This window comes from Dermacentor andersoni, chromosome 7 (genome assembly GCF_023375885.2).
Source record: "Dermacentor andersoni chromosome 7, qqDerAnde1_hic_scaffold, whole genome shotgun sequence".
NCBI lineage: Eukaryota > Metazoa > Arthropoda > Arachnida > Ixodida > Ixodidae > Dermacentor > Dermacentor andersoni.
In genome coordinates this window covers 13,681,769-13,695,394 of record NC_092820.1, presented here as the reverse complement: position 1 = coordinate 13,695,394, position 13,626 = coordinate 13,681,769, and the positions used below count along the sequence as shown (strand labels likewise).

Sequence of the window (13,626 nt, the reverse complement as noted above, 5' to 3'; positions counted from 1 at the left end):
TTACAGTATGCCTTACTGTTATGTTACCTTGCAATAATTTTCTTGTCATTGGTTTTGGTTTCTGTGCGTGAATGATTGATGTACTTTTAGGTCCCCAAGGGCGCATATAATTATGTCTACTTGACAATTATTGTGCACGTTTTATTTTTATTTTTGTATCATACGTTAAGACTGTATGAAGTTTGCTGTGCTGTCGTTCTGCTGCCTTGTACGGATGGGAGGAGGGGCTAGTCAAGCTGCATCGGCGCAGCTTTTTTCCCACTTTCCACGCCACCACTGTTCTGTGTAAAACACACTGTACTGTTGGTGGTGAAAATAAACTTCAACTTGAACTTCAATCAGATAACACTTGCGCTTCGGTTTTGAGAAAACTACGCCTTTTGAGACACAAACTAAAGAAAGCTCCTTCTAACATTGAAATGTTATCATCCTCTCCTTTATTAGACCTAAGCTGCAATATGCATGCATAGTTTGGGATTCGTACTCAAACACTAATAGAATTCAGAGAAAAGCGATCACATTTAGGTTCAATAAATTTTGAATATCTGACTCCCCCCCCCCCCCCCCCAACTTATGGAAGTTAACAACATTGACGCATTCGAGCTTTAAAAAAAACAGAGACCTGAATCCCTTAAACTACTTCACACTAGGAATTTATCCCCTGACCCATCTGAATATTTATAGCATCGGGTAAACTTTGGTTGCGTCGATGAACAATGCAGCCGCCTTTTTTCCTCGAACTCTCATTGGTTGCGAGAGGACGGAAAACTCTGGCGGGATGGAAAAAATCAGTTCAGAAAAGATAGGACTGGCCTCTATTGCAAAGTCGGGGTTCTGTGCGGCCAACGAAGTGTCCATCGATGGTGCCGAGCCAATTGCTGGGAAAAAGTGTTCCGAGTAACGTTTACGAGAATGGAGAAAAAAAGTAATACATTCAATAAGGTACATGGTCGTGATTACAAAACGGCTCCAACTATCGGAGCACACTTTGGTGGCGTCTTAACATGTCCGAGTCACACCGTTTCCGAGCATCCTTCTCAGCCATCCGGATGCGCTTCTTATGCCTGCGTCGTCATTGTTCCTGCTTTTCACCAATCCGGCGTCAGGAGACAGATGGCTTCTGGAGACCAATCCCGGCGTCGGTGAGCTGGTTGCCCTTTCGGTGCGCCGATGTTATCACTGAGCTGGGGCCTCTTTCTGTGCGCCCGGTCGGAAACGCACGCACCTCCCTGGGCACAAAGAGGGAAAGTAAGGGACACGCACGCTGACTCCGATCCCCGGCGTGGTCACGCCAATTTGTGCTGCTGATAGGCGTGAAGAGTCGTAGCCTTGTACCGACCTTCACTCCGGCGTGGACAGGCCAATTTGGGCTGCTGACAGGTGTGACAATGGAGGTGCGAGAACTGCATGTCGCAGGTGTGGCGTCTCCCCCGATCTGGAGGGCCACCGAACACAACAGCACCCCTGCCGCCAGATGGTGCATCGGCGGGTTGAATTGTGTCGAGTAGGTGTTCCTTTGGATTTTGTGGCGATTAACGTGCTTTTCGGGGCTCCTTGGCGGCGACGAAATCATGTTTTTGTGCATGCTTTGAGCTTGCTTCTGTTTTTTATTTGCTGATTTTTTGCCTTTAAATAGTAATTGGGTGGTTTTCTTTTTCTTTCCTTTTTTTGTCTCTCAATTTTCGGGTGCGTGGGTGTGCTTCGTGTACATTTCGTCTTGCAGGATGGTTAGAGCGTCCTTTCGTACCACGTGCTCCCCCACGTGCAGCCGGGTGGGACGTTGAGTGTTTGTAGTTTTTAAATGGCAGCTTGGAAGTGGCAAGACAAATAGGTATTAGTGGTCTTACTGTGCGTGTTTTGGTAGGAAAGTGAGAACGTGGCCGCGTGTTTGAGCGCGTGCGAGAGCGTGTCATACCTTCGGTCTCCGCGGCATTGATTGCTTTTGAAACAGTGCTGAGAGTTGCTTTGCGACGTTTTGAGGATTTGGATCCTGTGCGTATCGGTTTTTGCTAAAAGGCACGCGCTCTGCATTGATACAGTACTATAGTATGCGCATCTGTAGTAGCATTATTAAAATATTGTAGTATTTGCAAAATGCCGTGAAAAACATGGCGAGAAAGACGGGACAGCAAGCAGTGCGCGGGGAGTCCCTCAAGACAGATGAGGAGATGGATGAGAATGGAGAGGGCATCGAATCAAACGGCAAACAATGTGATGTCTACACTAGGCTGCACAAAATGGACGCTTTCCAGGAAGAGCTTCTCAAGCGGGTGCAAGAGCTCAAAAATGAGCTAAACAGGGAGCGTGATGCACGGAAGGTAGTTGAAGAAAGGCTTAAAACAGCCGAGGAAAAGCTGAACAAGGCCACCATTGTGAACGAGAATGTGCGTGACAATAGAACGCAGACCCCCGACGAAACAGGTGAGGGAGTATCAGCGAAGTACGTGGAATGCATGCAGCGTGACGAAAAGTTAGCTGGAAAGAGCGGCACCTACCTTGAGGCCGCCACGCGGAAAAAGCAGGAGCCCAGGGGACAATGCCCCTTGTCGAGTCCGAATCGCGCGGAAAAGGACAAAGGCAAGCAGGGCGAGGTAGGAGAGAGTGAAAGGGTGATTATCGCCTGCGACTCAAACCTGGCTGGGTGCTCAAAAGCAATTGTGGGGAGGGTGAAAGGTGAAAAAAGAGTCGTGGTATGGAGATTTCCAGGGCGGACTCTCGGTTCTGTCATAGAACGAGCAAACGAAAAGCTCGCGAGAAATGCCAACGTGTGCAACCTTGTCATAGTAGCAGGTGGGCTAAATGACGTCCTAAACAGGAAAGGGGCTGGTCTAGTTTAAAGTCCCTCAATAATTTCAAAGTATCGAAAGGCTTTGATCCAGCCGACGACGCCAGTGATAGGCTGATGGGTGACATGTGACCTTGCTCCGCCCCTTTGCCGCCATGAAAGTTCCTTCGCGCCGGGCGAAGTGCGCTCGTTTCGCCTGTTGTGCTATGCGCATTGCTGCGATAATTTCGTTCCGGGAGGGCCGAAATGCCTTGTTGATGTGCGGTTGGGCACCGAAACCGGACGAAGGATAGCAAGAAGTTATTTTGCATCCCGCGCGGCAAGCAGAACCTAACCAGACGAAAAGTATGGCTGCACAGAATTTAACGGAAGGACTTTGAACCGTCGCTAACTGCACGACTATGCGATTGCAAGTAACGTAGAGCGATAGGAAGGTGCGATAGAAGGTATATACGTGCGTGTGTCGAGCTGTGATAGTATTTCACTCGCGAGCATGAATGTTGATGGCCGAAGTTTGCGGTGAACATTTATTTTATTTCGTTATGAGCGCGCTGAATAGCTCAGTATGACCTAGGATGCGAAGGACCGAAATGCCTTGTTGCTGTGCGGGTGGGTGCCGAGATCAGACGGAGGACGGCAAGAAGTTATTTTGCATCCCGCGCGGTAAACAAAACCTAAACAGAATATAAATGTGGTTGCATAGAATTGGACGCAAAGACTGAACCGTCGGTAACTGCACGACTATGCGAGGAAAGTAACGTAGAGCGATACGAAGCTGCGAGAGAAAGTATACGCGTGTGTGTGCAGAGCAGCGATAGTATTTCATTCGCGCGCATGAATGCTGACGGCCGAAGTTTGTGAAGATTATCGATCTTAGTGCATTATGAGCCCGTTGACTTGCAAGTGCCGTAGGACCTAGCATGTAAGTAAATAGTGGCGCAGAAGCACATTAACTGGCTGAAAAATATCCGCATTGCGTTACGTGCGCAATTTCAGCAAATTTCAGTAGCGAATTCTACTTTTACACTTCTCTGTGTTTGTGAGCGCTTTCTTAACTGCGCTTTACCATATGTCCAAAAAGTCATTTCCAACTCTGCATATCCTAATCGTATTTGGTGCATTGCAAATGTGAATAAACATATTTCTAAGTGCCTGCATTACTCTGATTTTAAAAAACAAATACTACGTAGCTGCTGCTACTGGCCATCAAATAATAAAGTATAATACAATATATCAAAGTACATTACATACAGCTGCGAGCTCGTTCCTTCCAAGTTTCCCTTACACTCTAAGATGTTTCAATAATCGGCGATGCCATTTTACTGATGAAAAACACACAACTGCAAATGAACATAAGAAAAACGCATAAGCGATACACGGATCGCCAGCAAAACACAGTGCAGTAATAGCTAGGCCAATCCGCGTGCGTTTCGTATAAGGGCCCTCTAATTCTCACGGGCTTTAGCGGTGCACGGAGGCGAAAAGGCATCACCACAACAATGCGCGTCATGATTCAAGTTAACGTGCCGACGTCGCACGGTTCTCGAGAACAGGCAACCGCATTCACACACGCGCGCACACTACGCTCGATGTTGGTGTGCCATGAGATGAGATCGCTCTGGCAGCCCGAACACGATCGAGGAGACTCGCGGACACGGTACCACCACTTCAGAATGTCACGACAGTTTCACTACCTCGTAGCATTGAACCACAAGACACAACAGTCGTCGTGTAATCGCTTCACGTCAGACACACTCAGCGGCAAGAAGACTGTTGGCGCACTTGTTTCCACACACATACAAAGGATGTTGTTTAGTTACCGTGAGGGCCGCACGTTTCAGCGACGTTATGTCGAAAGTTGTTCGGTCCATGCAGGCGACTCTCAGCCTTCATTTCTACACAAATTCTTCGTTCATAGTGACCGCTATGTGTACGCAGCACAATTACAAGCAAAATAATTAACAGAGTAAACGGGATTAAGCGCAAGCAATCACCAAGGCTCGCGCAGTGATTGAGCGCAAACGAACGAAATGTAAACATGCGGAATCGAGGCAATCAAGCCCTCATTCCGCTCTCTTGACCGTTTTTCTTTCCGCGCTCATTTGAAATTAAAGGACTGGATTTAGCAGTTCGGGGCCTTCTTTCATTTTTCACTACAGTCAGGCAAGAGTAGGTTTTATTTCCGCGCGTGTGCAGATATTTTTTCACCTCACGAATGCCACGGCGCCGCCGTTTAGAGTGGGCGCCGTCTGCTACAGGAACTTCCTAGGTGGCGCGCGCGGCAGATGTCGCTACCTTGAAAATTATAGAGGGACCTTAGTCTAGCCCATGGAGGAAGGAAACTGAGGAGAGACCCTACACCCTCCGCGCGTAAGGAAAAAAGTGTGGAGTAAGTGACGTAGTACGTTCTTCTCTTTTTTGCTGATTTTTTATTTCTTTGCCGTAGCGGCCACGCCTTTCGGGCCACAATGGCGGCTTTGTTTTGCTTCTGTGCGCTCACACGTGTTGCTCCGTAGGTTTCGTACCGTGGCAAAGGCACCGTCCGGGCAGGCTTGCGTTGGTCTTCGTGTTTTGTTGCACTCCGTTATCTGGACCGTGCTCTCCCGGATGTTGCTGTGGCCAGGTCGGACAGGAGGAACTAAAATTCGTGAAATGAACGCGCATGCAACGCTGTACGCAATGTACCGCGCCACGACAATGGCTACGGACGAAGGAATATCCGCGGGAAATTTTGCCCTTTTTCGCGGAATCATGCTAACGTGCTAACGATTGCTTAGTATTGCTGCGGAGCGCGCGGGTCCGAGCAGCACGGTTGCGCGCAACGCGGTGTGGTTTCGCGAGAAATGTAAACAAGAGAGGAGAGCTGGCCCGATAGGCGGAGCAACCCCATGAACAACGCCAACTTCCGGCTTCACTTTAGCTTCACAAAGAGTGACGTCAGGGCCTCTCCTTAGTTTCCTTCCTCCGTGGTCTAGCCCAACGTTACTAGACAAGCTTCAGTTTTAAAACTGAGCACGACTCCGCCAGTTGTCATTAAAGGTGCGTTAACAGCTAGTGTGTGGCTAATTGCTGACGTTCTTGTCTGTGCTGTATCTGATGTGTTGCTGTTCTGCCCCAACAGAGCCTGTCCCAAGCACGCCTGAACCCAGTCAGTTGACCCAGCTCAACTACCCAGTGAGCACGACTCCGCCAGTTGTCCTTCAAGGTGCGTTCACAGCTAATGTGTGGCAGTGTGTGCCTAATTGCCGACGTTCTTGCCTGTGCTGTATCTGATGTGTTGCTGTTCTGCCCCAACAGAGCCTGTCCCAAGCACATCTTGGTCCTCGTCGCAGGAGCTACCATCTACGCCCACAGGAAAAAGCCGGAGCCGAATCCGCAAGGCTTTTACACCACAAACTAAGAAGCGGATACAGAAATCTTTGGATGAAATAGCAAGCCTACAGAGGACGGTGTCAAAACTGAAAAGTGCCTCGGCCTACATTCCACCAGCACGGATATTGGCAGAGTCATCCAGGTACCTCAACAAAGACTTTTTAGAAATTCTTCGTGTTCAGATGCACTTGCAACCCATGAGCAAGCACGGACGACGCTGGCCAACAGAGTTCCGCCAGTTTGCACTTAACCTCTATTTCAATAGCCCAAAAGCATACAGGTACCTGGTAAAAACCATTAGGCTTCCAACAGTAAAAACATTAAGAACCTGGCTGTCGGCAATATCGCTCAAACCAGGATTGATGCCAGAGATTCTGGATTTTGTGAAAGAAAAAACAAAAAAAAATGGGATTTGATGGACAGGGCATGTGTCCTTATTTTTGATGAAATTTCTCTAAAACGAAACCTGCAGTATGACTCTAAGCACGATGTTGTTCTTGGTTATGTTGACAGTGGCACTGAAAGGTGTGGTCGTGTAGCAAACACAGCACTCTTGTTTCTTGTGTCTGGTATAGCGAAGCAGTGGCTCCAACCTGTAGGTTTTATGATAGGTGACGGCACAGTTCCTTCTGAAGCCATTTTGAGTTTGCTGAGACAACTAATAAGTAAGCTGAAGGACAGTGGTCTCCTTGTAAAGGCACTGATCTGTGACCAAGCTTCCAACAACTGTGCACTTGGGAGAGCCCTCAAGATAACCCCACAAGATCCATTTTTTGAAATGAATGGGACGAAAATATACTTTATTTTTGATCCGCCACACTTATTGAAGTGTACTAGGAACAACTTGCGGAAGTATGACCTCAAGGTTGGCAAGGATGTTGTTTCATGGAAACACATACTCAAGATATGCGAGTCCACCCACCACTTAATCAAATGCCTACCTAAAATGACTAACAAGCATTTGTACCAGACTCCTTTCGGCAACATGAAAGTAAAGTTCGCCTCGCAGGTCTTCAGCAACAGTGTGTATTTGGCAATTGAGGCCTTCATTGCTTTTAATGTTCTGCCTCCTACTGCCACACACACGGGCAGCTTTGTAGAAAGGATGGACAAGCTATTTGATGCTTTGAACAGCTCCGCAGTACGTATAAAAGAGCGAAAAATGAGACATGCCATGACCTCGTCCACAGAGCACATTGAATTTTTAAAGGCTTGCGTGCCTTGGATCAAGTCCTGGAAGTTCGATAGCCCTCGCCGGCCTACGACTATATATGGATGGCAGATAACAATCAAGGCAATCGTGTTGCTGTGGCAAGATCTGCACCACTCTTTTAATTTTCAATTCTTGCTAACCCGGTGACTCAATCAGGATCCAATCGAGAATATGTTCGGGCTCATTCGGCAGCAGCACGGTTGCAATGAAACTCCAAACGTCTACCAGTTTTGTGCCGGTCTACGGCACATTGTTGTGTCAAAGCTTTTCAAGCTTTCTGACAACAGTAACTGTGAGGAGGACAAGGGGTTTCTTTTAACTCAACTTACGTCGCTGCAACTGACCAACCTTAGCAGCCCGACTGAAGGGGCCCCTAGCTCCACAAGTGCTGCTTTTACAGAAGGGTTCTCTGAAAGTAGTGTAGAAGCAAGTGATGACGTGCTTGAGTCAAACATAGTTTGCTATGTGTGTGGATATCTTATACATGCATTCCTAAAGAAAAGTCAGTGTAGCTCGTGCCACGACCTCCTGAAGGAAAGCAACCGGGACCTTGCAAAACCTAGTCAGTTATTTATGATGTTTAAAGCTGTTCCTATAAGCGGCAAATCCCTCGGCCATTTAACTGTTCCAACTGACGCAGCATATGCGTATGTCGTGAAGCTTGAGGACAAATTTACACACGCAGTAGAGGCTGTTGTACACCATCAAGTTGTTACAAGTGAATTGTTTTCCATTGTGGCAGAGGAGACCGGCAATCTGCCATTTTGTAGTTCAGTCTGCAGGCAGCAATTTCTGGAGCTCTATGTCCACCTTAGACTTCTATGGCATTTGCGGTTGAAAAACCGGGAGTTAAGCTTGTCAAAAGCACCTAAATCTGCTGCGAAAAGAAAACTGGAGAAGCTGCAGTAGGCAACTGTGGGGGTGCCTTGCAAAAGTAAGGGTAACACTTCCTTTCTTTTTCACTTCAATGACTCGTGAATTTTGGTTTTCTTTTCTTACTTAGCTTCCTGGCCTTGTCAAATTCCATTTGTGTCAAGTATAAAAGCTTTTTCATTCTCAATTATTCTTCGAGCCAATTCTTCCCCCTATTCCAAACGTACAGGCCAAGCAATTCTTGCTATGTAGCATTTGCCTTCTTGTTTTTGGCCTCCATTGCTTACAGAGCGTAGTGGCTTCCTACTTAAATGCAAGATTTCTCATCCCTGCATTGCATTGCAGGTCTCATCCAGAATTTCTCTCCTTGCTGGGAAGGCTCGGTTTTTGCCAGGTACTGAAGCAAAACAGGTTCAAAACAATCTGTTTCCACTGCTGGTTGTCGTTTGTTACCAGACCACCAGGTGCGACGGAAGGCAAGCACTATACCTGTATTCTAATGGCTGAATGTGCCGCAAGCCACCCATGTACGCGAATGCTCGCTGATGCCATGTTGATGTTAACCAATGTATAGAGTGTACAGTGAACCTTATGCGAGTGGTACGCTGAAGTGATTGATTGCAGAGTTTCCTTGAGATGCTGTCCTTCTCGGTCATGGTTCTCGGATGTGGCGGGCTGGTCAGTTGCACTGGGTAGCAGTCTGTTGAGGTAAGCATCTGCTGCTGCAGTCCGCACAGTGACATGGACTCCCAATTCACATGAACCGTGGGCAAATTGTGCTTGCGGCCGTCTTCGGCGGCCGCGGTCTGGCATGAATGGAGACCAGCATACGTGCTCGCATGGTCTGAAGTGTCCGATGTTGTTAGCCACGTGGGTGGAAAGGCCCACAAAAGTGGCTGCCAAAGCTGATGCCCATGAAACGAACGATGAACACATTGAGACAAAGTGGGGCGCGAAGTGCGAGCGACACTTTAGCGGCCCCCGAAAGAACAAAAAGAAACATGCAGGTTGGAAAGGAGTTGGAACTATAAAGTGGCGGGTAGTCCATGTTACTGTGTTGGCTGCGGCAGCAGTGCTTGCGCCACCCGATTGCTTCGCAATGCAAGCTGCTCACTTTCAACGGCAACTGTCGGTTCAAACAGGTGGGACGCTCTGTGCAACCTGTTTGCACTGCTGGTTGTCGCTTGTTACCAGACCGCCAGGTCCGACAACGAAGTAGGAGCTCGCGTTAATTATTCCAGCGTATCTCAACATGCAAATTTTATTTTTGTTGTTGCATGAGAATGTACAGGGACACTGCTTTTCTTCTGCCAATAAAGTCGCACGTTCAGTTCACTCACTTGTCTTCTTTGTATGGGCGTCAGTAGAGGCTCTTTGGTCTCCTGGCAATTACAGCGCACCAGCTACGCGGCAGCCAAAACAAGGCATGCCGCAGAGCCATAGAATGTATAGCCAGCAGGGCGAGCACAGCGCGTACCAGCGCACGCTACCGGCGAGAAACGGCCATATTGGATATTGCTCTAAAAAAAAAGAAACTGCGTTTCCGCTTCCGTGTAAAGCATCGCCATCTGGCGTCCCCCCCCGCTAAGTTCCATGCGCTGCCGCTGCTTATTTTCGTACCACTGCGGAAGGTACAGTTTCCCTTCTCTAATGTTAGTCTTCATTCTATGCCCGCGCCTTCGCGGCGCTGCAGTCGCACCCGGCTTCATTTCCTCACTAGCCGGTTACGCGGGCGGGCAGGACTAAGCACGCGGTGCAGCGTTGGTGTATTCTGTGGTTCGTTGTTGACAGCAAATTCCAGCAAGCATGTCATCCGTGGAACTGTAGCCTTCGCCTAGTTTCTTAAGAATATCAGCAGACGATGCCGACGTGCTGCGTACCTGGCTGCATAGGTCGCTATCGGAACGATGTCGACAGTTCGGCGCACCACTTTTTCTGTGCTCCCAGCAGAGCGATTCCTCGTGCCGACCGGAAACTTTCTGCGAAATAACCATAGGTACAACACGTACTGCACGGACGCAGCTGTGTATGCAGAAGCGACCGGGCGGCGCTACCGAAGGAGTTACGCCCTGGCAGTCGTGAACGCGATCAGCCAACAGCAAATTACCGCGTCGGTCACGGCGGGATCCCCCACCTCGGCTAAATTATTAGCAGTGGCGATCGCACTCGCTCACGTGGAGCGTTCGCAAAGGGACTCGGTCGTGGTCACGGACTCCCAGGAGACACGTCGCATGTTTCTCAAGGGGCACGTGACTGCGGCTAGCCTCGCGATAATCCCCAAATCCTTCAACCACCATCATCGCCAAGTCTGGTGCCCGGGCCACGCGGGGGTACAGCGGAACGAAAAGGCTAACGCGTTAGCTCGAGGGTTCACTAACCGAGCGATGGCGTCCTCTTCTAACCCCAACAACCCGCACTATCCCTCACAAAATTGCACAAATTTAAATGCTAAAGACATCCTTGCTCATCAGCGCGGAGTCCCGAGAAAATACCCGCCACCTCACCCACAACTTAGCGGGGAACAGGCCGCTCATTGGCGTAAAATACAGACCGGGGTTTTCCCCCATTTAAAATTGCTAAACGCCATGTATCCCACTCGTTATAGGGCCAACTGTCCTTGGTGCGGTGGCATACCTAGCCTAATACGTATAACCTGGGAGTGCACTAAGCACCATCATAGGCGAAATACCAGCAACACAATGGAGCAGTGGGAGGCACAGCTCGCCCGCTCCGACCTGGCAGGACAAAAGTCCTTAATTAGCCAGGTCCGGCAGGCGGCAGGGGCCAGTGGGGCCCTGGACTGAGAGGCTCCGACCACCCCTCCTTCAAATATTTTCCATTGCGATAAAGTTTCTATTATTATTATTCTGCGAAATTCACGGCACGCCCTCGTGCCATTGCTCCCGCGTTCGTCGTCGTCTTTCACAGCTGGCTGCGTGGCCGTTCATCTTTCCAGCGTAGAATTTCACTTCACTTCTGTCGTCGTAAAGGGAGGCCGAGTTTACGGGGGTATGAGCCATTGTTTAAGGGAGTATGAGCCACTCATGGTCTTACGTAACGGAAATATTTAATTTTGAAGAAATTTCGAAGAATCACAAGCGGCAAATCGCAGGCGAAGGCTTGAGCAAACTCGAGACATCGAACACAAGCGACAAATGCGGACTGCGGGCGTACCGCCAGTGACGTGGTTCTCTCCGTCGCAGCCGATTGTGTGTGTAAGCTCATAACTGAGAAATACTTAAATTAACCCTCGGGATTAACCCAGTGATAAACACAGGGGGCGCACGTTTCAGCTTCGCTGATTAAGCGTCTTCACGGAATGAAAAATCCGACTTCTTTCTTTTTTTGTGTGTGTGGCTTGTGTGTACAAAGACCGACCTCATCTTTCTTTTTGTAGCGCTTCTTTCGCGTGGTGAGAAGCTTCGGTGTGGATGAAGATCATCCGACAATCACGCACTATGGCCAGATATTCAGACTCGTGAGCCTAAACTGCGCGAAACGTTAAGACGACAGGAAGAAACACACGACATTTAGAAACGCAGCTTCAGCGCTTCGCTGTATGAGTTTCTTCCTTTTGTGAAGTTTACCCTTCTTTCAGTATTAACGAACTGGCGCGATAAATCTTATTGCTGTAGGTGGGCACCGCTTTCTCGTGGTATCACTAATTCGGACAAGTGAGAACGCCAGCGAGCGTGAAACACGCGCAAACTGCCCGTCCGCACGAGCTCAAGGCTGTGACGAGGCGTCTGCATTAGAGCCCGATGGAACAGCGTTGCCATCTGGCGGCTGTCAGAGAATTGGCGACAGAGGCTGTAAGCGCGCGGGCGGGGAGTTTTACAACTGAAGCTAGTCTAGTAACGTTGGTCTAGCCTAAAGCCCCTCCATCCACGCGCCACCACCGCTTTCTTAAGTAGCGACAACCGCCTTTTCCCCTCACACCAAATCCGGTTCCGGCATTTCCGCTTCCGGCATTTCCGGTTCCGGCATGTCCGGTTTTAAGATTTCCGGTTCCAGCTTTTACGCTTCCTGGAGTTGCGCTGCGAGAATTTCCACTGTGATTGCAGACGATGGTGAGACGCCCGTGCTTAGGAACCGGTGCTAATTTGAGTAGCTCGCTCTAGCCATTCCACCAAGCGTCATTCGTGTGCATCTACGTGCTTGTTTGCGTACGCTGCGCCCGCACGCTTTGCCTGTCGTCCCCTTTCTCTGACAAAGTGCGGAGAGCCATGGGCTGGGGCACAACACACGAACATAATTAGCCGTACACATCTGCTCGCGTCACAACACTAACACAATTCGCCGTACACCTTTGCACGCGTTACAACACGCGCGCACGCACCAATTCACTGCACACCTCCACTCATATCGCACAAGAAAAGCACACTTGTTTTCACCATGTCACTGAATGCCCTTCACGCAAATTTGAACTTGTTATATTTCATAGCTTCACGTCATTGCAGTTCTTCACGCAGTGCACGCACTTGGGACGTTCGTTACCTTCGATCTGCCGTACGAGACAAGTTCAACCTCAGAATCAACAGCATAAACTCTATGCGTCTGCCGTACAAATTGGCGTCGCGAACTCCTTCACTAAAGTCCCTCCATACGTGCTGGCTGGAGGGGATGTATGCTTCAAAACAAGAATTCAAAGGGGACAAGCTGTTGTATTCCGCTGAAGTAGTAGTTTGCGGTCGCTGTTTTCCAAATGCACGAAAAACGGGAGTGGTCTCCAAGCACCCAGGCACTACATTCCACTGTACGTTGTCTCTCGTGGCACAACTTGTCGCAGGTTGACGCGAAGCAGCGAACACGACCAGATCGCCGATTACAGTAGGCGGTGGTTCTTGGATGGAATCGCATTAAGAGTTTCAACCGCAGCTGGTGCAATTAAAGCCTCTCCGTAGACGCGAAACGAAACAACGCTAAAAAAACATAGGGTCACTTCCACTCGGAACAGGAAGCTGAAGCTACGTAAGTTCCGCTTGACGCCGGAAGCTGAGGGGGTGAGTGGGAGAGGAGCGTGGAGGAGGAGGGCAGGTTTGCGGTACTTAACCTGGTCGGCGGTGACGCGTGGATGTAGGTGCTTTAGTCTAGCCCAGCGCTTGGCAAAGGGGGTGGACGACTTGCGCGAGCTATTCTCTCAGGTACAGATTGTGGTGTGCACGGTTCCGGAGGTGCCCGTACGTGACAGTCACGTACAAAGAGCCGTAGTGGCTGGTAATGAGGCAATTTGGAAAATGAGCCGAGAGAATGGCTTCGAGGTTGTAGAAGTAAACAGGGAAGTGAGAAGTTGTGGTGGTTTTTGTTGTAGCATGCACACAGACGCTACTCAGATAGCTGGAATAGGAATGGCTTTATTCCCAAACGCGCGCTGTTTATCTAG

At 49.3% G+C, this 13,626-nt stretch overlaps 1 protein-coding gene across 3 annotated transcripts in view; it reads right to left on the bottom strand.

Moving 5' to 3' along the window:
• LOC129386005 (chymotrypsinogen B-like) overlaps positions 1-13,626 on the bottom strand; it is a 717,527-nt gene that overhangs the window by 623,601 nt on the left and 80,300 nt on the right. The window lies entirely within an intron of this gene.